Raw genomic sequence first — 18,052 nt, 5'->3', positions numbered from 1 at the left:
CGCCAAGCTCAGGGAAAAGAAACCGCGAATCGAATTGTCCCTGTAAGTGATGAATTGAAGGGATTGGTGCTCCAAGCAGATCTGGAAAATTCACAGTGCGGTCGCTCAGGAATTCCAAATCCACCCTCTCGCCACTCGGTGATCATATTATATAAGATGAAGACCGGCTCGTTGGATTTGATTTTCACTCCTGCAAGCTTCAACTATTGATTTTGTAAAAGTAAACTGACAGTAGACAGCTGTTATATTGGTCACTGCAGCCTTAAGGTTTAGCTCAGTGAATTACTAATTTAGCGGATGAAATTTCTGCCTTTCTTCGTTGGCGTAATCGGTTGGCGCGAAAGTTTGATGGACCAGGTGACTTATCTATTTTAAGTACATTTAGCCTTTCTAGTACCTCTTCTTTCTCATTTTTTAGCCCATCCAGTATCTTAACTATATCTTCCTTTATCGAGAATCTGGCAGCATCTTCTTCCTTGGTAAAGAACAATGCAAAGTACTCATTTAGTACCTCAGGCCATGTCCACTGCCTCCATGAGTAGATCTCCTTTATGGTCCCTAATCGTCCCCACCCCTCCTCTTACTACCCGTTTACTGTTAACATGTCTGTAGAAGACTTTTTAATTCCCTTTTATGATGTCCGCTATTCTTATGCTCTCTCTTTGCCCCTCTTATTTCCTTTTTCACTTCCCCTCTGAACTTTCTATATTCTCTCTGGTTGGCACTTGTGTTATTAACCTGACACCTGTCATACACCACTTTTTCCCACTTCATCTTACTCTCTATCTCTCTTATTATCCAGGGAGTTCTGGCTTTATTTGCCCGACCTTTCTACCTCGTTGGAATGTACCTTCTCTATACCCGAATCATCTTTTTAAAAGCCGCCCATTGTCCAATTATAGTTTGGCCTGACAATCTTTAATTCCAATTTACCGGGGCCAGATCTGTTCTCATCCCACTGAAATTGACCCTCATCCAATTGAGTACTTTTACTTTAGAGTGGACAGAGTCCATTTCCATAGCTATTCTAATCCTAATGATACTGATCGCTGCTCCCTAAATGCTCCCCCACTGACACTTGCTCCACTTGGCCCGCCTCATTCCCTTGCACCAAGTCCAGCAATGCCTCCTTCCTCAGTGGGCCAGAAACGTACTGGTCGAGAAAGTTATCCTGAACACATTTCAAATATTCCTCCCCTTCTTTGCGCCTTATATTATTGTTATCCCAGTCTATATTAGGATAGTTGAAATTCCCGGTTATTACTATTTTATGGCTTTTGCACCTCTCTGTAATTTCCCTGCAAATTTGCTCCTCTATCTCCGTCCCACTAGCTGGTGGCCTATAGAATACACCAAGTAGTGTAATCGCATCTCTATTGTTCCTTAACTCGAACTCAGTCCCCAGGAGAAATTGCCTCGTTCCTGGGAACTTTGTATTAAGCAGAAGTTAGCAGCAAATAGTGTTCGTGGTGGGACTGAGAAATGCTTTAACAGCCGGCACCCTGTAAAACAGAGCTCCAAGTATCGGTTTAAATAAAGTCCTGAACTGACAGAGCGGAGGGCAGATGAGGATTGAATTAAATCCCAATTCACTGAATCTAAACAAGGTTTAAATAAGTGAATCTGTCAGGAGTGGGATTCCTGATCCTGTGTGTGAGCTGAAACTGGATCGGTCCCGTTCTGTAAAGACTGAATGGCAGGCGGCTCCCAGACAGGGCTCAGGCCGGGACTGGCAGCTCTCCGCTGGGAACGGCTGGATTGGAGAGCGGGGCTCCTGCGGTGTTGCTGCTGCTGCTTCCGCCTCTTCGAGTCCCTGTGGCGGTCGGTACCGATCTCCCTCCTCTGGATCCGGCTCCAGCCGTTTGCTGTGGACCTCGTGGCGCAACGGTAGCGCGTCTGACTCCAGATCAGAAGGATGCGTGTTCGAATCACGTCGGGGTCATTGCATTTTCGCAACGTTTCAGTGTCGCTCTGTTTTATCGCGGGGCAGTCTTTCAGGGATGGTCTGTTCACTGTGTGTAAAATAATATTTATCACAGAATGAACACACCACAGAAGGAGACCATTCAACCCATCAATCCCTTACCTGCCTTTTGTAAGATCAATCCCATTGGTCCCATTCCCCGTCCCTTTCCCCGTGGCCCTGCATTTTCCCCTTCAAGTATTTATCAAATTCCTTTTTGAAAGCCACGATTGAATCTGCTTCCACCGCCCTTTCAGGCAGCGCATTCCAGATCATAACCATTCGCTGCGTAAAAAAGATTTTCCTCATGTCGCCTTTGGTTCTTTTGCAATCACCTCAAATCTGTGTCCTCTGGTTCTCGACACTTCCGCCAATTGGAACAGCTTCTCTTTATTAACTTTATCTGAACCCTTCATGACTTTGAACACTTCTATCAAATCTCCTCTGAACCTTCTCTGCTCTAAGAAGAACAACCCCAGCACGGCGTAAATGCGGTCAATTAGCTCCAATTTATTTATTTGGGCATTAAACAAAATGTGAAAGACTGGCGAGGCGTTGTGTGAACGGAGCTCACTGCTTTAAGACAATAAATCCAATCACAGCGTGGGCGCTGGGTTAAAATCTCACTGTTGAGAGAATTTCTGGCAATGTTCATTTTGACCTGTTTGCAGAAAACCCGATTGTCGTGCGATGGAGCAGAGGATGTGAAAGAAGCTGAAAGTGGAAGTGCAGATATTAGTTTCATCACGGGGACAGGACACGTTTCCACAGGTTCGGGCCTCTCACCTTCAGATTCTTTCCAGCAGAGTGGGACAGGTGATCAGAGTGACCGGGCTCCAGCGGCGCAATCGGTCAGTGCGCGGTCCTGATCTGACAGGACAGGGTCGGGAAATACCGAGGTTGTTAATTCGAGTCTCACCGAGATCAAACAATCCTTTTGCTTGTAAACATTTTGACCGGAGGTGAAGGTACAAATGGTTTGTTCCAAAATGCATCTACTTATTTGAATTGCCATGTGGTTCCTCCGGACTACGCTGTTGTAATACCAAATGAGATGTTCAGTATTACTTGTTTACAGGAGGGAGGCTGCGGTTTTGGAGACACAAACTATGATTTTGATCCATCTACAAATCGTGGGATTTAACTGGAGCTTTAAACCAGCGCCTTAGACCGCTCAGCCAGGATACTTTCCAACCTACACTTCAGGAGCTAGTTTTACAGGAATAGAATTACTACAAGCAAGAATTCTACCCCTCCAGCACCAATGCTCACACGGCAGCAGGATGCATGTGTCCAGTTAGAAACCTGTCTGAAGGAACATTCAGTCTGACAGAGCCGGAAGTCCAGCAGATTGACTTTCGGTCTGAGCAGATGATGAGTCTCCTCCTTGGGAGTGTTTCGCCAATCCAGCTCAGAGTGGATTAAGAATCATAAATCCGGGTGTAAGATGAAGTGTCGGGGGCAGTTTCCCGTCCTTGACGGACATTAATGATCCTGCTGCAAAATTTCACTTCCCAGCTCCCGATCCATGAACTAAAACCCAACTCTGGTGGGACTCCAACCCACAACCTTTGAATATCCCCTTCAATTATTAAGTAGAAGTCCAACACGCTATCCTTTGCGCCACAGAGTCAGTGATGGAATTTGAAGGAGAGCGGGGATCCTGTGCTGTGATTGAGGCGGTCAGGCTGCTCCTGCTTCCGCCTCTCACATTCCGAGAGCCGGGGCGGCAGTCTGCACCGATCGCCCTCCAATGGATCCGGCTCCAGCCGCTTGTTGTGGGCCTGGTGCAAGAACAGTCGCGTCTGACTCCACATCAGAAGGTTGCGTGTTTTGAACCAGGTTGAAATCACAGCATTTTCACTGTGGCTCAGGGACCTGCCGCCGTGTTGACCGATACTCTGCAACTCTCGCTGTGTTTACCTATACTCTGTATCTCTCGCTGTGTTTACCGATACTCTGTATCTCTCGCTGTGTTTACCTATACTCTGTATCTCCCGCTGTGTTTACCGATACTCTGTATCTCTCGCTGTGTTTACCTATACTCTGTATCTCTCGCTGTGTTTACCGATACTCTGTATCTCTCGCTGTGTTTACCGATACTCTGCAACTCTCCCTGTGTTTACCTATACTCTGTATCTCTCGCTGTGTTTACCGATACTCTGTATCTCTAGCTGTGTTTACCGATACTCTGTATCTCTCGCTGTGTTTACCGATACTCTGTATCTCTCTGTGTTTACCGATACTCTGTATCTCTCGCTGTGTTTACCGATACTCTGTATCTCCCGCTGTGTTTACCGATACTCTGTATCTCTCGCTGTGTTTACCGATACTCTGTATCTCTCGCTGTGTTTACCGATACTCTGTATCTCTCTGTGTTTACCGATACTCTGTATCTCTCGCTGTGTTTACCGATACTCTGTATCTCTCGCTGTGTTTACCGATACTCTGTATCTCTCGCTGTGTTTACCGATACTCTGTATCTCTCGCTGTGTTTACCGATACTCTGTATCTCTCGCTGTGTTTACCGATACTCTGTATCTCTCGCTGTGTTTACCCATACTCTGTATCTCTCGCTGTGTTTACCGATACTCTGTATCTCTCGCTGTGTTTACCGATACTCTGCAACTCTCCCTGTGTTTATCTCTGTGTCAATCCGTGGGCAGATTCTGAATGAACAATGAAATAAATGAGGGGGGTTCAGACAATTCTCCCATCTGACACTTAGGAACCAATGAGCGAAACTTTATAATAAGATATTGCTTATTGTGATGCAGCAAAGAAAACATTGTATTTTGAATGTTTTAGGTTCTGTTATGTACAAAAAGAAACTGTGACCACAACGTGTTTGCAACAAGCCGCCTTTTAAGTTGATGTCCGGCTCGCTAACATTGCAGCACGAGGTGTGGGCACCGCACTGATAACCTTCATGTTTATCCGGGCCTTTCAGACACTTCGTGTGACACAAGAGCTTTCCAATCCCCGCCAGCTCCGAGACACCGATACATCCGTCGAAGCAGCATTCACCGCCAGGACCGCTATCGCGCCACCTTTGCCGGACTTCAGCAAATTGAACGTTGAAAATACAGAACAGGATGGACAGTATCTGGAAAACAGTTAAACTTTCAGTGTTCAGACTTTAGTGAGAAATATAAACAGGACTTTGGGTAGATATTAAGTGGATGTGCAGTAAGAGTGCGCTCTTGTTTTGTAAACTGTGGGAGTGTCGATATGAGTGTGATGTTCACATAGCAACTGCGGGTGTGTATATATGAGACCGATGTATTTCTATGAACTGTGTGTGTATATATGAGTGCCTTGTTTATTTATTTACTTTTTTTCTTTCACGGGATGTGGGCGTCGCTGGCGAGGCCAGCATTTATTGCCCATCCCTAATTGCCCTTGAGAAGGTGGTGGTGAGCCGCCTTCTTGAACCGCTGCAGTCCGTGTGGTGACGGTTCTCCCACAGTGCTGTTAGGAAGGGAGTTCCAGGATTTTGACCCAGCGACGATGAAGGAACGGCCGATATATTTCCAAGCCGGGATGGTGTGTAACTTGGAGGGGAACGTGCAGGTGGTGTTGTTCCCATGTGCCTGCTGCTCTTGTCTTTCTAGATGGTAGAGGTCGCGGGTTTTGGAGGTGCTGTCAAAGAAGCCTTGGCGAGTTGCTGCAGTGCATCCTGTGGATGGTGCACACTGCAGCCACAGTGCGCCGGTGGTGAAGGGAGTGAATGTTTAGGGTGGTGGATGGGGTGCCAATCAAGCGGGCTGCTTTATCCTGGATGGTGTATGAACTGTGGGTGTGTTTATATGAGTTTGATGTTTTTTAGAACTATGAATGTGTATTTTTGAGTGTGATGTTTATATATGAACTGTGGGTGTGTATATATGAGTGCGGTGTTTATATATGAACTGTGGGTGTGTATATATGAGTGCGATATTTATATATGAACTGTGGGTGTGTATATATGAGTGTGATGTTTATATATGAACTGTGGGTGTGTATATATGAGTGCGATGTTTATATATGAACTGTGGGTGTGTATATATGAGTGTGATGTTTATATATGAACTGTGGGTGTGTATATATGAGTGCGATGTTTATATATGAACTGTGGGTGTGTATATATGAGTGTGATGTTTATATATGAACTGTGGGTGTGTATATATGAGTGCGATGTTTATATATGAACTGTGGGTGTGTATATATGAGTGTGATGTTTATATATGAACTGTGGGTGTGTATATATGAGTGTGATGTTTATATATGAACTGTGGGTGTGTATATATGAGTGTGATGTTTATATATGAACTGTGGGTGTGTATATATGAGTGTGATGTTTATATATGAACTGTGGGTGTGTATATATGAGTGCGATGTTTTTATTTGAATTTCGGAATGAACAGGAGGGGCAATTCCTCCTGGGGTTATATTTTTTTTAAGAGAATGACATAAAGAGAAACTTTGACATGGGGCCGAAATAGCTCAGTTGGGAGAGCGTTAGACTGAAGATCTAAAGGTCCTTGGTTCAATCCCGAGTTTCGGCAGTTTTTGGTTGTTTCGTTTCTTCTTCCTCGCTTCGATTCTCACATTTATTTACAGTGAAATTTGATCCCCGCCACTGAAGGATTGGGGATGGAATGGAGAGACATCAAGGAAGGGAAATATTTCTATCGTCTGTATTTGGTTTTTATTTCTCTGTTACCTTCTGCCTTTTTCTCTTGGTTTTGTCTCTCTTGGTGCCGGGTGACTATTTGATTTGATGCATTTGTTCCAAATTGATGCCTTTTCCCCATCTCGGGGCGGTCAGACCCGCTCTGTCTGTCTGTTGCTGCTGATGATCATTAATGGGAACAGGCCGTGAGTTAAACGTTTCTCTGCAAACCGGAGAAAGACAAATAAAAAGAAAGACGTGTTTCTCCGGCCCAGGGGTAAAGTTACGATGGATGTTATTCAATAAACTGTCCCCGTCAATTTGTCTGTGGATTTTTTTTGCAAAGCTTTGATTTTAAAAGTTACAAAAAACCGAAATAAATAAAATAAATTACATGCATCGAATCCGTGATCATGATATTACGGCATACTCTATGCAAATGAGTTAACCGGCCGGACCAACAGCACATTCGGATGTTTAATTATTTTTTGTACCTGTGCGCTGGTTGGTAGCGGTTTCTGTGCATGGACTCCTAAATCTCTCTGCTCCTCCACAGTTCCGAGCTTCTCACCATTTAGAAAATACTCTGATTTATCTTAGATTTAAAGTGGATGACCTCGCTCTCCCCCACATTGAACTCTATTTGCCACAGTTTTACCCACTCACTTAATTTATCAATTCCCACTTTTCAACTTCCTGCTTCTATCTACATTAATTTTTGCGCCACCAGAAGGCTGAGTGTTCAAATCACGGGGTAACTGTTGCTTTTAGAGCTGATCGGATTCTGGATCGTTCCGGGATGAATGTTTTATTTGTTTTTACACAATAAACAGAACCTTGCTCTAAAGTCTGCTTCCCGACTTCTCAAATTTCAGGAAGGCGTCTCATTCTGCCCTCGACTTTTGATCTTGACCTGCGGTTGAAACTTTTGCAAAGAGGGAAAACAAGTCCCCAAATCGCCCCACGTGACTCTCAAACGCTTTGGGAAGAAGTTCAGTTCAAACAATCAGGACTTTAAAGGCACCTCAATGACCTGCACTTTCATTGAATGAGTTTTGTTCGCCATTGTATTCGACGGTGAAATCGCTCTCCGCTTTCATCTCACTGGTGAAGAGTGTGACGGCCTTGTATCTGTCAGCGTGTAAGTGACGAGTTTGGGGTGAGCACGGGTCGCCTTTATTTTTGAAATCTCCCCAAGCACCGGGGAAAAGAAACTTAGAATCAAACTGTCCCTGTCAGTGATGAATTGAAGTGAATATCGCTCCAAACAGATCTGGACAATGCGCAGCGCAGCCGCACAGGAGTTCCAAATCCACCCTCTCCCCACTCGGCAATCACATTAACTGAACTTTACTCTGACCCAGTGTCACCGCGCTGAAATCGAGTATTTCTCGAACACATTTTTCCTTAACATCATAGTTACTGGTTTAAGAGTGAAAACTGCCGTCCGCTTCACTGTAAGTGCAAGAGACAACTTTGTAGACACCGTGTAGTGTCACAGAGCTGCTCGTTGGACCTGCTCATTTCATCTCGTCTCATTTTCAGCAAACCTGAATATTACTGGAATATAGAATGGAGAATCACAGCTCAAAAAATCAATCCTCTCGACCACGAGGGGACCGAGTCTTCCAACATACAGGTGTTTAATGGCAAGGTGAGTTTAATGTTCAGAAATAATACAGCACAAATTTTCATTCGTACAAGCTGCACACCCTTTCGTTTGGAAAATTAAACGGCTGGTAACACAGCTGTTATACTAATCGCAGCGAGCTGAAATTTTAGCTCGATGAATTAGTCCTTGAGCAGCTGCAAGCTCTGTCTCTGTGGCGCAATTGGTTAACTGAAAGGTTTGTGGTTCGAACCCACCCGGGAACGGTTGAGCAACTTTTTACCTGAACATTCATTGTCTCGCATTTCTTGGGTTCGAATGTGTGTCTCATCTGCCAGAAAATGTACCGTAAACATTGCCAGCTGAGTGCGTCTGATTTTCGACCATTTATTCTGCGGTTGGATAACAGGCATCTGAAAAATATCCAAAAAAGCCGAGATTGGCTTGAACGAAGTCGGAATACTTCTGACAGACAAAGTCCGAAGTTTGCAGGCGAGCTCGTTCACTCTGACATGGATATTTCTGCAGTGAGCGACATCAGGCTGTTTTCACAATGAATGTCACTCCCTTTATTTTGGAAAAGTAAAATGGTATTCACATTCCGACTGGTATCAGTTGATTTGTGAGAGATCGTTAATTTTCGAGGGGCTGAATGGTCTTCTCTTGTCCCGATGTTCCTCTCCTGCTCAGTGCGGGGCTGGACGACTGGTGAGAGGCATCAAACCGACTCCAGAATGAAAAGCGGGTGTTTAGATTCAGCCACCTTGGGATTGTCGGACAAACTGAACCCCGACAGCAACCTCACCACCTGCCTCTCTGCAATAATAGGATGGGAAGGAGCCCTGCCGCTGGCCCGGCTAGCTCAGTCGGTAAAGCACGAGATTCCTAATCTCAGGGGCGTGGGTTTAAACCACACATTGGGCGTTTTGTGTTCTATTTTTCACAGTGGGTGATGAAAGGTTCAAAGTGCAACCTCTTATCTCCAGTTCAAGAAATCCAGTTATATGAACAGACACAACCCTGAGCTGTGTGAAAGGAAACCGTGAGCGTTGCCAAATATCCAGTCCCTCCCGATTCTATCTTCTCATTCCCTCCACATGGGACACGGCAGATACCGTTTCAATAGGCTCCATTTTTGCTGTTATTAAAATGTTGATGGTTAGGAAGTGTAATATTTAGAAGACGCCAACTCTGGATCCATTCGCCTCTCTGATACCTCCTGAGCCCACCTTACCCTCTTTGATTCTCCCTGAGCTCCTTATCTTCTCTGATAAGCTCAGAGAGTCCATTATCCTCTTTGAACCTTGTCAGCGCCCTTTACACTCTCTGATACCCGCTGAGTGCCCCTCACCCACTGATACGCCCTGAGCGTCCTTCACTCTCTGATACGCTCTGGCAGTCCTTCCCCTCTCTGAGACCTCAATATACTCTCTGATACCCTCTGACTGCCCCTTCCCCTCTCTGAGACCTCAATATACTCTCTGATACCCTCTGACTGCCCCTTCCCCTCTCTGAGCCCCGTTGCACTCTCTGATGCCCTCTGACTGCCCCTTCCCCTCTCTGAGCCCCGTTGCACTCTCTGATACCCTCTGACTGCCCCTTCCCCTCTCTGAGATGCCCTTGCCCCAATGCATCGCCACTAAGAAGCCATTAGACCCCCTGTTGCCTTCTCAGTACCCGTTACCGTCCCTGATATCAAAGTGCGGTGTAACTTCACAGGTGAATCTACCGGTCTGTGTTAAGGATGAGATCCAGAGTTTGTTCGGTCGCTGTTGTTTCCGCCTCTCCCACTCTGAGAGCTCCATTGGCAGTCGGTACCGATCTCCCTCCGACAAACTGGGTGTGGATCTATGAGTGCGTTGTTTTTTATAAACTTTTGAGTTTATGTATGACAGCGATTTTTATATATCAACTGTGGGTTTGTATATGTGTGTGTGATATTTATAGATGACCTGTGGGAGTAATCGATGAGTGTGATATTTATATATGAACTGTGGGTGTGTATATATGAGTGTGATATTTATATATGAACCGTGGGTGTGTATATATGAGTGCGATGTTTTTATATGAATTGAGGAATGAACAGGAGGGGTAATTCCACCTGGGGTTATATTTTGTTCCAAGACAATGAAATAAAGGAATGCTTTGATATGGGGCCGAAATAGCTCAGTTGGGAGCGCGTTCGACTGAAGATCTTACGTTCAATCCCGAGTTTCGGCAGTTTTTGGTTGTTTAGTTTCTTCTTCCTCGCTTTGATTCTCGCATTTATTTACAGTGAAATTTGATACCCGCCACTGAAGGATTGGGGATTGAATAGAGAGACATCAAGGATGGGAAATATTTATATCGTCTGTATTTGGTTTTTATTTCTCTGTTACCTTCTGCCTTTTTCTCTTGGTTTTGTCTCTCTCGGTGCCGGGTGACTATTTGATTTGATGCATTTGTCCGAAATTGATGCTTTTTCCACATCTCGGGGCGGTCAGACCCGCTCTGTCTGTCTGTTGCTGCTGATGATCATTAATGGGAACAGGCCGCGAGTTAAACGTTTATCTGCAAACCGGAGAAAGACAAATAAAAAGAAAGACGTGTTTCTCCGGCCCAGGGGTAACGTTACAATGGATGTTATTCAATAAACTGCCCCCGGGAATTTGTCTGGGGACCTTTTTGTAAAGCTTGGATTTTAAAAGTTAAAAAACCCGATATAAATAAAGTAAATTACAAGAATCGAATCCGTGATCATGATATTACGGTAAACTCTATGCAAATAAACTAACCGGCGGTCCGAATTATTTTTTGTACCTGTACGCTGGTTGGGAGCGGTTTCTGTACATGGACCGCAAAATCTCTCTGCTCCTCCACAGTTCCTAGTTTCTCACCATTTCGAAAATACACTGATTGATCTTAGATTTAAAGTGGATGACCTCGCTCTCCCCCACATTGAACTCTATTTGCCGCAGTTTTACCTGCTCACTTAATTTATCAATTCCCACTTTTCAACTTCCTGCTTCTATCAACATTATTTATTCCGCCACCAGAAGACTGAGTGTTCAAATCACGGGGTAACAGTTGCTTTTCGAGCTGATCGGATTCTGGATCGTTCCGGGATGAATGTTTTATCTGCTTTTTCTCAATAAACAGAACCTTGCACTCAAATCTGCTTCTCTGGTTCCCAATTTTCAGGAAGGCGTCTCATTCTGCCCTCGACTTTTGATCTTGAACTGTGGTTGAAGATTTTGCAAAGAGGGAAAAGAAGTCCCCAAATCGCCCCACGTGACTCTCAAACGCTTTGGGAAGAAGTTCAGTTCAAACAATCAGGACTTTAAAGGCCCCTCAATGACCTGCACTTTCATTGAATGAGTTTTGTTGGCCATTGTATTCGACCGTGAAATCGCTCTCCGCTTTCATCTCACTGGTGAAGAGTGTGACGGCCTTGTATCTGTCAGAGTGCAAGTGACGAGTTTGGTGTCGGAATGGGCCGCTTTCAATTTTGAAATCTCACCAAGCACCAGAGAAAAGAAACTTAGAATCAAACTGTCCCTGTCAGTGATGAATTGAAGTGAATATCGCTCCAAGCAGATCTGGACAATGTGCAGCGCAGCCGCACGGGAGTTCCAAATCCACCCTCTCGCCACTCGACAATCACATTAACTGAACTTTACTCTGGCCCAGTGTCACCGCGCTGAAATCAAGTCTTTCTCGGCCACATACTTTCTTAACATCATACTTACTGGTTTAAGAGTGAAAACTGCCGTCCGCTTCACTGTAAGTGCAAGAGACAACTTTGTAGACACCGTGTAGTGTCACAGACCTGCTCGTTGGACCTGCTCATTTCATCTCATCTCATTTTCTGCAATACTGGAATAGAGAATGGTGAATCACAGCTCGAGAAATCAATCCTCTCTCCGACTGGGGGACCGAGTCTTCCAACATACAGGCATTTAGGGGCAAGGGGAGTTTGATGTTCAGAAAGAAGACGGCACCGATTTTCACTCGTGCAAACTGCACACCCTTTATTTTGGAAAAGGAAACTGATGGTCAGACAGCTGTTACATTGATCGCTGCAAGCTGAAACGGTCGCTCGGTGAATTAATGGTTCAAGACGGCTACTGTGGTGCAATTGGTTAGCGCCTTTGGTTATTAACTGTAACGGTTGGTGGTTCGAGCCCACCCGGGGACAATAGGGAGGTTTTACCTTAAAATTCGTTGTTTCGCGTTTCCAGGTTTCGAATGTGCGTTCTGTTCACAGAAAAATGTACCGTAAACATTGCCAGCTGAGCGCGGCTGATATTCCACCTGCCGCTGGATAACAGGTATCTGAACAATATCCAAAAAACCGAGAATGGCTTGAAGGTGATCGAAATACTTCTTGACAGACAAGGTTCAAAATGAGGGCTCACGATTGAAGTGAAATATTATTCACCTTCCGACAGGTTTCAGTTTATTTGTGAGAGATCGTTAAAGGATCCTGCAGCGCTTCCTCAGTTAACAAAAGCAGTTCTCAGCCGCATTTTTGACGCAGCATCAAGCCCATCAGTTTTTCGCTGCTTCCCCAGCTCCCCGAGTGAGTGAGGCCGTGACAGCAGTAACATTGTCCGGCCCCGCTTTCTCCAATCACCCGCTGCCGGCGGAAAGCAGCGAATGCAGCCTCAGACAGCGCATTGCTGTCCATCCCTGGGAAACAATTTCCAACTGAAACAGATTGGAGTTGTGCTGAGCTTTGAGTCTGTAGCGTGTCCGTGACGAGGTTCAGGTTGATATCATCCATTCATTTTTTTATATCTCAGAAGCGCACCAGGAGAAAACAGGAACTGAGAATCAAATTGTCCCTGTAGGTGATGAATTCAAGGGAATATCGCTCCAAGCAGATCTGGGAAAGTCACAGTGCAACCGCACAGAAGTTCCAAATTCTCCCTCTCGCCACTCGGCAAACATTAACTGACCTTTGCTCTGGCCTGGTGTCACCTCGATCAAACCGTCTCTTTCGCGTATGATTTTTTCACGAGTGCAAAGCGTCCCCCGCTTCAGTGAAGCTGCAATCGACATTTTCTTCTAGATGCCATGTCATGGGCCAGATAAAGGATGTGAACAGTTACTGCTGAGAACAAATTAAAAAGTAGCAGAAGTTCATCAAAGTTGCACCATTGAAAGTCCTGGGTGGAGGTTCAGAGGCTGCGATTGGAGGAAGAGTTTTGTTGCGATTCTAACAGACCCTCGAGTGAATTTCCGGGATGTCCAGAACACCGAAATAACTCAGTCAGACTGAAGATCTAAAGGGTTCAGTCCCGGGTTTCAGGAGCGTTTTCTCTCCCTCTCTGTTATCTTGATACCTCCTCCGTGCCCTTTCCATTTTCTGATACGCTCGGAGGGCCCCTTACCCACTGACACACCCTGACTCTCCCTGATAACATCTGGCAGTCCCTTGCCCTCCCTGATAACATCTGGCAGTCCCTTGCCCTCTCTGATAACATCTGGCAGTCCCTTGCCCTCCCTGATAACATCTGGAAGTCCCTTGCCCTCTCTGATAACATCTGGCAGTCCCTTGCCCTCTCTGATAACATCTGGCAGTCCCTTGCCCTCTCTGATAACTTCTCAGAGTGCCGTAAACTCGTTGATACCTCATAGCCTCACACCCCTTGATAACCCCTGAGAAGCCCTTTGATTCCCTGACAGCCTCTGGGATCCCGTTGCCCCACCGGATCCACACAAATAAACCCTTAGACTCCCTGGTTCATTCTCAGGAGCCATTAACCTCTCTGCTACCCAAGTGCGATTTAATTCCACATGTGGATCCACCAGTCTGTGTTAAGGATCAGATCCACGGTTTGTTCGCTCTCATTACTCCGAAGCACTCTGTTCACCGAGAGGGAAATCGCACCTACGTTTATGTGATTTTCAAAGAAAAATAAAACATTGCATGTACAGAAAACAGAAATAGCTCAGATGGGGTAGCGTTAGAATTAAAATCCACAGATCCTTTGTTCAATCTCCGCTTAAGGCGGCCTTTTTTCCTCTCTCTCTGTTGGCGGAATGCATAATGAGGGGGCTTAATCTTGAAATTAGTGCTCGATTAATGAGGCGAGAAATCAGGAATCACTTTCGCAAACAAAATACGGCCGAAAGCTGGAACTCTCTCGGCCAAAAGGATGTGGATTGAGGCTCAATTCAAATTTACAAGACTGATATTGACAGATCTTTTTTCGGTTCGGGTCCCAAGGGATATGTTTCCAATGCGGGGAAATAGAGTTGAGTTACAGACCACCTCATGATCTAATTGAATGGGACAGCAGGAAGAGGGGCTGAGTGGCCCTCTCCTGTCTCGATGTTCCTCTCCTGCTCAGCGCGGTGCTGGAGGACGGGGACAAGGCATCAGACTGACTCCAGAATGAAAAGCGAGTGTGCAGAAGGAGCGACGCTGGGATTGTCAGACAAACTGAACCCCTGCAGCAAAATCAACAGCTGCCTCTCTACAATAATAGGATGGGAAAAGGTATTGAAGCCGGCGCTGGGGAGCTAAGTCGGTAAAACATGAGTCTCTTAATCTCAGGGTCGTGGGTTCGAGCCCCACGCTGGGCGTTTCGTGTTTTATTTCTCAAACTGGGTGATAAAAGGTCCAAAGTGCGACCTCTTATCTCCAGTTCATGAAATCCAGTTAGAGAAACAGACACAACACTGAGCTGTGTGAAAGGAAACCGTGAGCGTTGCCAAATATCCAGCCCCTCCCGATTCTATCTTCTCATTCCCTCCACATGGGACACGGACAGGTTATCGGATCAACCGGCTTCATTTTTTGCTGTTATTAAATGTGTTGATGCCTTCAAAATGTAAGATTCAGAAGATGACAACTCTGGATCCATTCGCCTCTCTGATACCTCCGGAGACCCCCTTACCTGATTTGATTCTCCCTGAACTCCTTATCTTCTCCGATATGGTCCGAGAGTCCATTATCCTTTTTGAACCTTGTCAGCGCCCTTTACACTCTCTGATACCCGCAAAATGCTCCTTACCCACTGTGCCGCCCTGAGTCCTCTTACGCTCTCTGATACCCTCTGACACTCCCTTCCCTTCTCTGAGATCCACTTACGCTCTCTGATACTCTCTGACACTCCCTTCCCCTCTCTGAGATCCACTTACGCTCTCTGATTCTCTCTGACACTCCCTTCCCCTCTCTGAGATCCACTTACGCTCTCTGATACCCTCTGACAGTCCTTTCCTCTCTCTGAGATCCCCTTACACTCTCTGATATCCTCTGACAATCCCTTCTCTTCTCTGAGATCCTCTTACACTCTCTGATATCCTCCGACAGTTCCATCCCCTCTCTGAGATCCACTTACACTGTCTGATACCCTCTGACAATCCCTTCCCCTCTCTGCGATCCCCTTACACTCTTTGATACCCTCTGACACTCCCTTCCCTTCTCTGAGATCCTGTTACACTGTCTGATACCTTCTGACACTCCCTTCCCCTCTCTGAGCCCTCTTACGCTCTCTGATACCCTCTGATAGTCCCTTCCCTTCTCTGAGATACCCTTACACTCTGTGATACTCTCTGACAGTTCCATCCCCTCTCTGTGATCCCGTTACACTGTCTGATACCCTCTGACACTCCCTTCCCCTCTCTGAGCCCTCTTACGCTCTCTGATACCCTCTGAAAGTCCCTTCGCCTCTCTAAGATCCCCTTACACTCTCTGATACCCTTTGACACTCCCTTCCCTTCTCTGAGATCCCCTTACACTGTCTGGTACCCTCTGACAATCCCTTCCCCTCTCTGCGATCCCCTTACACTCTTTGATACCCTCTGACACTCCCTTCCCTTCTCTGAGCCCTCTTACGCTCTCTGATACCCTCTGAAAGTCCCTTCCCCTCTCTGAGATCCCCTTACACTCTGTGATACCCTCTGACACTCCCTTCCCTTCTCTGAGATCCTGTTACACTGTCTGATACCCTCTGACAATCCCTTCCCCTCTCTGAGATCCCCTTACACTCTGTGATACTCTCTGACAGTTCCATCCCCTCTCTGTGATCCCCTTACACTCTCTGATACCCTCTGACACTCCCTTCCCCTCTCTGAGATCCCCTTACACTCTGTGATACCCTCTGACACTCCCTTCCCTTCTCTGAGATCCTGTTACACTGTCTGATACCCTCTGACAATCCCTTCCCCTCTCTGAGATCCCCTTACACTCTGTGATACTCTCTGACAGTTCCATCCCCTCTCTGTGATCCCCTTACACTCTCTGATACCCTCTGACACTCCCTTCCCCTCTCTGAGATCCCCTTACTCTCTCTGATACCCTGTGACACTCCCTTCCCCTCTCTAAGATCCCCTTACACTCTCTGATACGCTCTAATAGTCTCTTCCCCTCTCTGGGATCCCTTTGCCCCACCGGATCGCCACTAAGAAGCCATTAGACTCCCTGAACCCTTCTCAGAGCCCATTACCCTTCCTCATACCCAAGTACGATGTAATTTCACAGGATGATCGATCGGCTTGTGTTCAGAATGAGATCCACAGTTTGTACGGCCCATGCTGCTTCCGCCTCTCCCACTCCGAGAGCCCAAGCGGCGGTCGGAACCAATCTCCCTCCTATAAACTCGGAGTGTAAGTATGAGTGCGCTGTTGTTTCATAAACTGTGGGAGTGTATATATGAGTGCGATGTTTATATATGAACTGTGGGTGTGTATATATGAGTGCGATGTTTATATATGAACTGTGGGTGTGTATATATGAGTGCGATGTTTATATATGAACTGTGGGTGTGTATATATGAGTGTGATGTTTATATATGAACTGTGGGTGTGTATATATGAGTGCGATGTTTATATATGAACGGTGGGTGTGTATATATGAGTGCGATGTTTATCTATGAAGTACGGTAATGAACAGGAGGAGCAGGGCTTCGGAGGGGTTATATTTTCTTGGAAGACAATGGCGCAAAGTTGCATTTGCTCTGGGGTCCAAATACTCAGTTGGAATTCCATTGGACTGAAGATTTAAAGGTCTTTGGTTTAATCCCGGGTTCGGTAGTTTTTGGTTGTTCAGTTTCTTCTTCTTTGGGTCGATTCTCGCATTTATTTACAGTGAAATTTGATCCCCGCCACTGAAGGATTGGGGATGGAATAGAGAGACATCAAGGATGGGAGATATTTATATCGTCTGTATTTGGTTTTTATTTCTCTGTTACCTTCTGCCTTTTTCTCTTGGTTTTGTCTCTCTCGGTGCCGGGTGACTATTTGATTTGATGCATTTGTCCTAAACTGATGCCTTTTCCACATCTCGGGGCGGTCAGACCCGCTCTGTCTGTCTGTTGCTGCTGATGATCATTAATGGGAACAGGCCGCGAGTTAAACGTTTCTCTGCAAACCGGAGAAAGGCAAATAAAAAGAAAGACGTGTTTCTCCGGCCCAGGGGCACAGTTACAATGGATGTTATTCAATAAACTGTCCCCGTGAATTTGTCTGTGAATCTGTTTGTAAAGGTTTGATTTAAAAGTTCCGAAAATCCAAAATAAAGCCCCTTAACAGCCCATACAGGAATCAAACCCACGATTACAACATTATGGTGTGTTTTAAGCAAGTCAGCTGACCAGCCGTAACGAACATCCCAATCATCGTTTTTTTTTACCTATACTAGTTTGAAGTGATTTCTGTACACGGACCCCTAAATCTCTCTGGCCCTCCACAGTTCCTAACTTCTCACCATTTAGAAAGTACCCTGATCTATCCTTTTTTGATCCAAAGTGGATGACCTCCAGAAAAAGTGACTAAAGTAGTGGACAGGGGAATGTCAATGGATGTTATTTATATGGACTTCCAGAAGGCATTTGAT

At 45.8% G+C, this 18,052-nt stretch overlaps 3 non-coding genes across 3 annotated transcripts; all 3 read left to right on the top strand.

Annotated features, from left to right (window-relative positions):
- The first annotated feature begins 1,870 nt into the window (after nucleotides 1-1,870).
- Nucleotides 1,871-1,942, top strand: trnaw-cca (transfer RNA tryptophan (anticodon CCA)). The gene has a single exon. It is a non-coding gene; the product is annotated as a tRNA-Trp (tRNA).
- Nucleotides 1,943-6,437: 4,495 nt separating this feature from the next.
- On the top strand, nucleotides 6,438-6,510 carry trnaf-gaa (transfer RNA phenylalanine (anticodon GAA)). The gene has a single exon. It is a non-coding gene; the product is annotated as a tRNA-Phe (tRNA).
- A 2,567-nt stretch (nucleotides 6,511-9,077) lies between these two features.
- trnar-ccu (transfer RNA arginine (anticodon CCU)) lies at nucleotides 9,078-9,150 on the top strand. The gene has a single exon. It is a non-coding gene; the product is annotated as a tRNA-Arg (tRNA).
- The last annotated feature ends 8,902 nt before the right edge of the window (nucleotides 9,151-18,052 follow it).

Source organism: Heptranchias perlo, unplaced genomic scaffold, assembly GCF_035084215.1.
Source record: "Heptranchias perlo isolate sHepPer1 unplaced genomic scaffold, sHepPer1.hap1 HAP1_SCAFFOLD_562, whole genome shotgun sequence".
Taxonomy (NCBI): Eukaryota; Metazoa; Chordata; class Chondrichthyes; order Hexanchiformes; family Hexanchidae; genus Heptranchias; species Heptranchias perlo.
The sequence above is the reverse complement of the archived record's forward strand: the minus strand, read 5'-3'. Positions and strand labels throughout refer to the sequence as shown.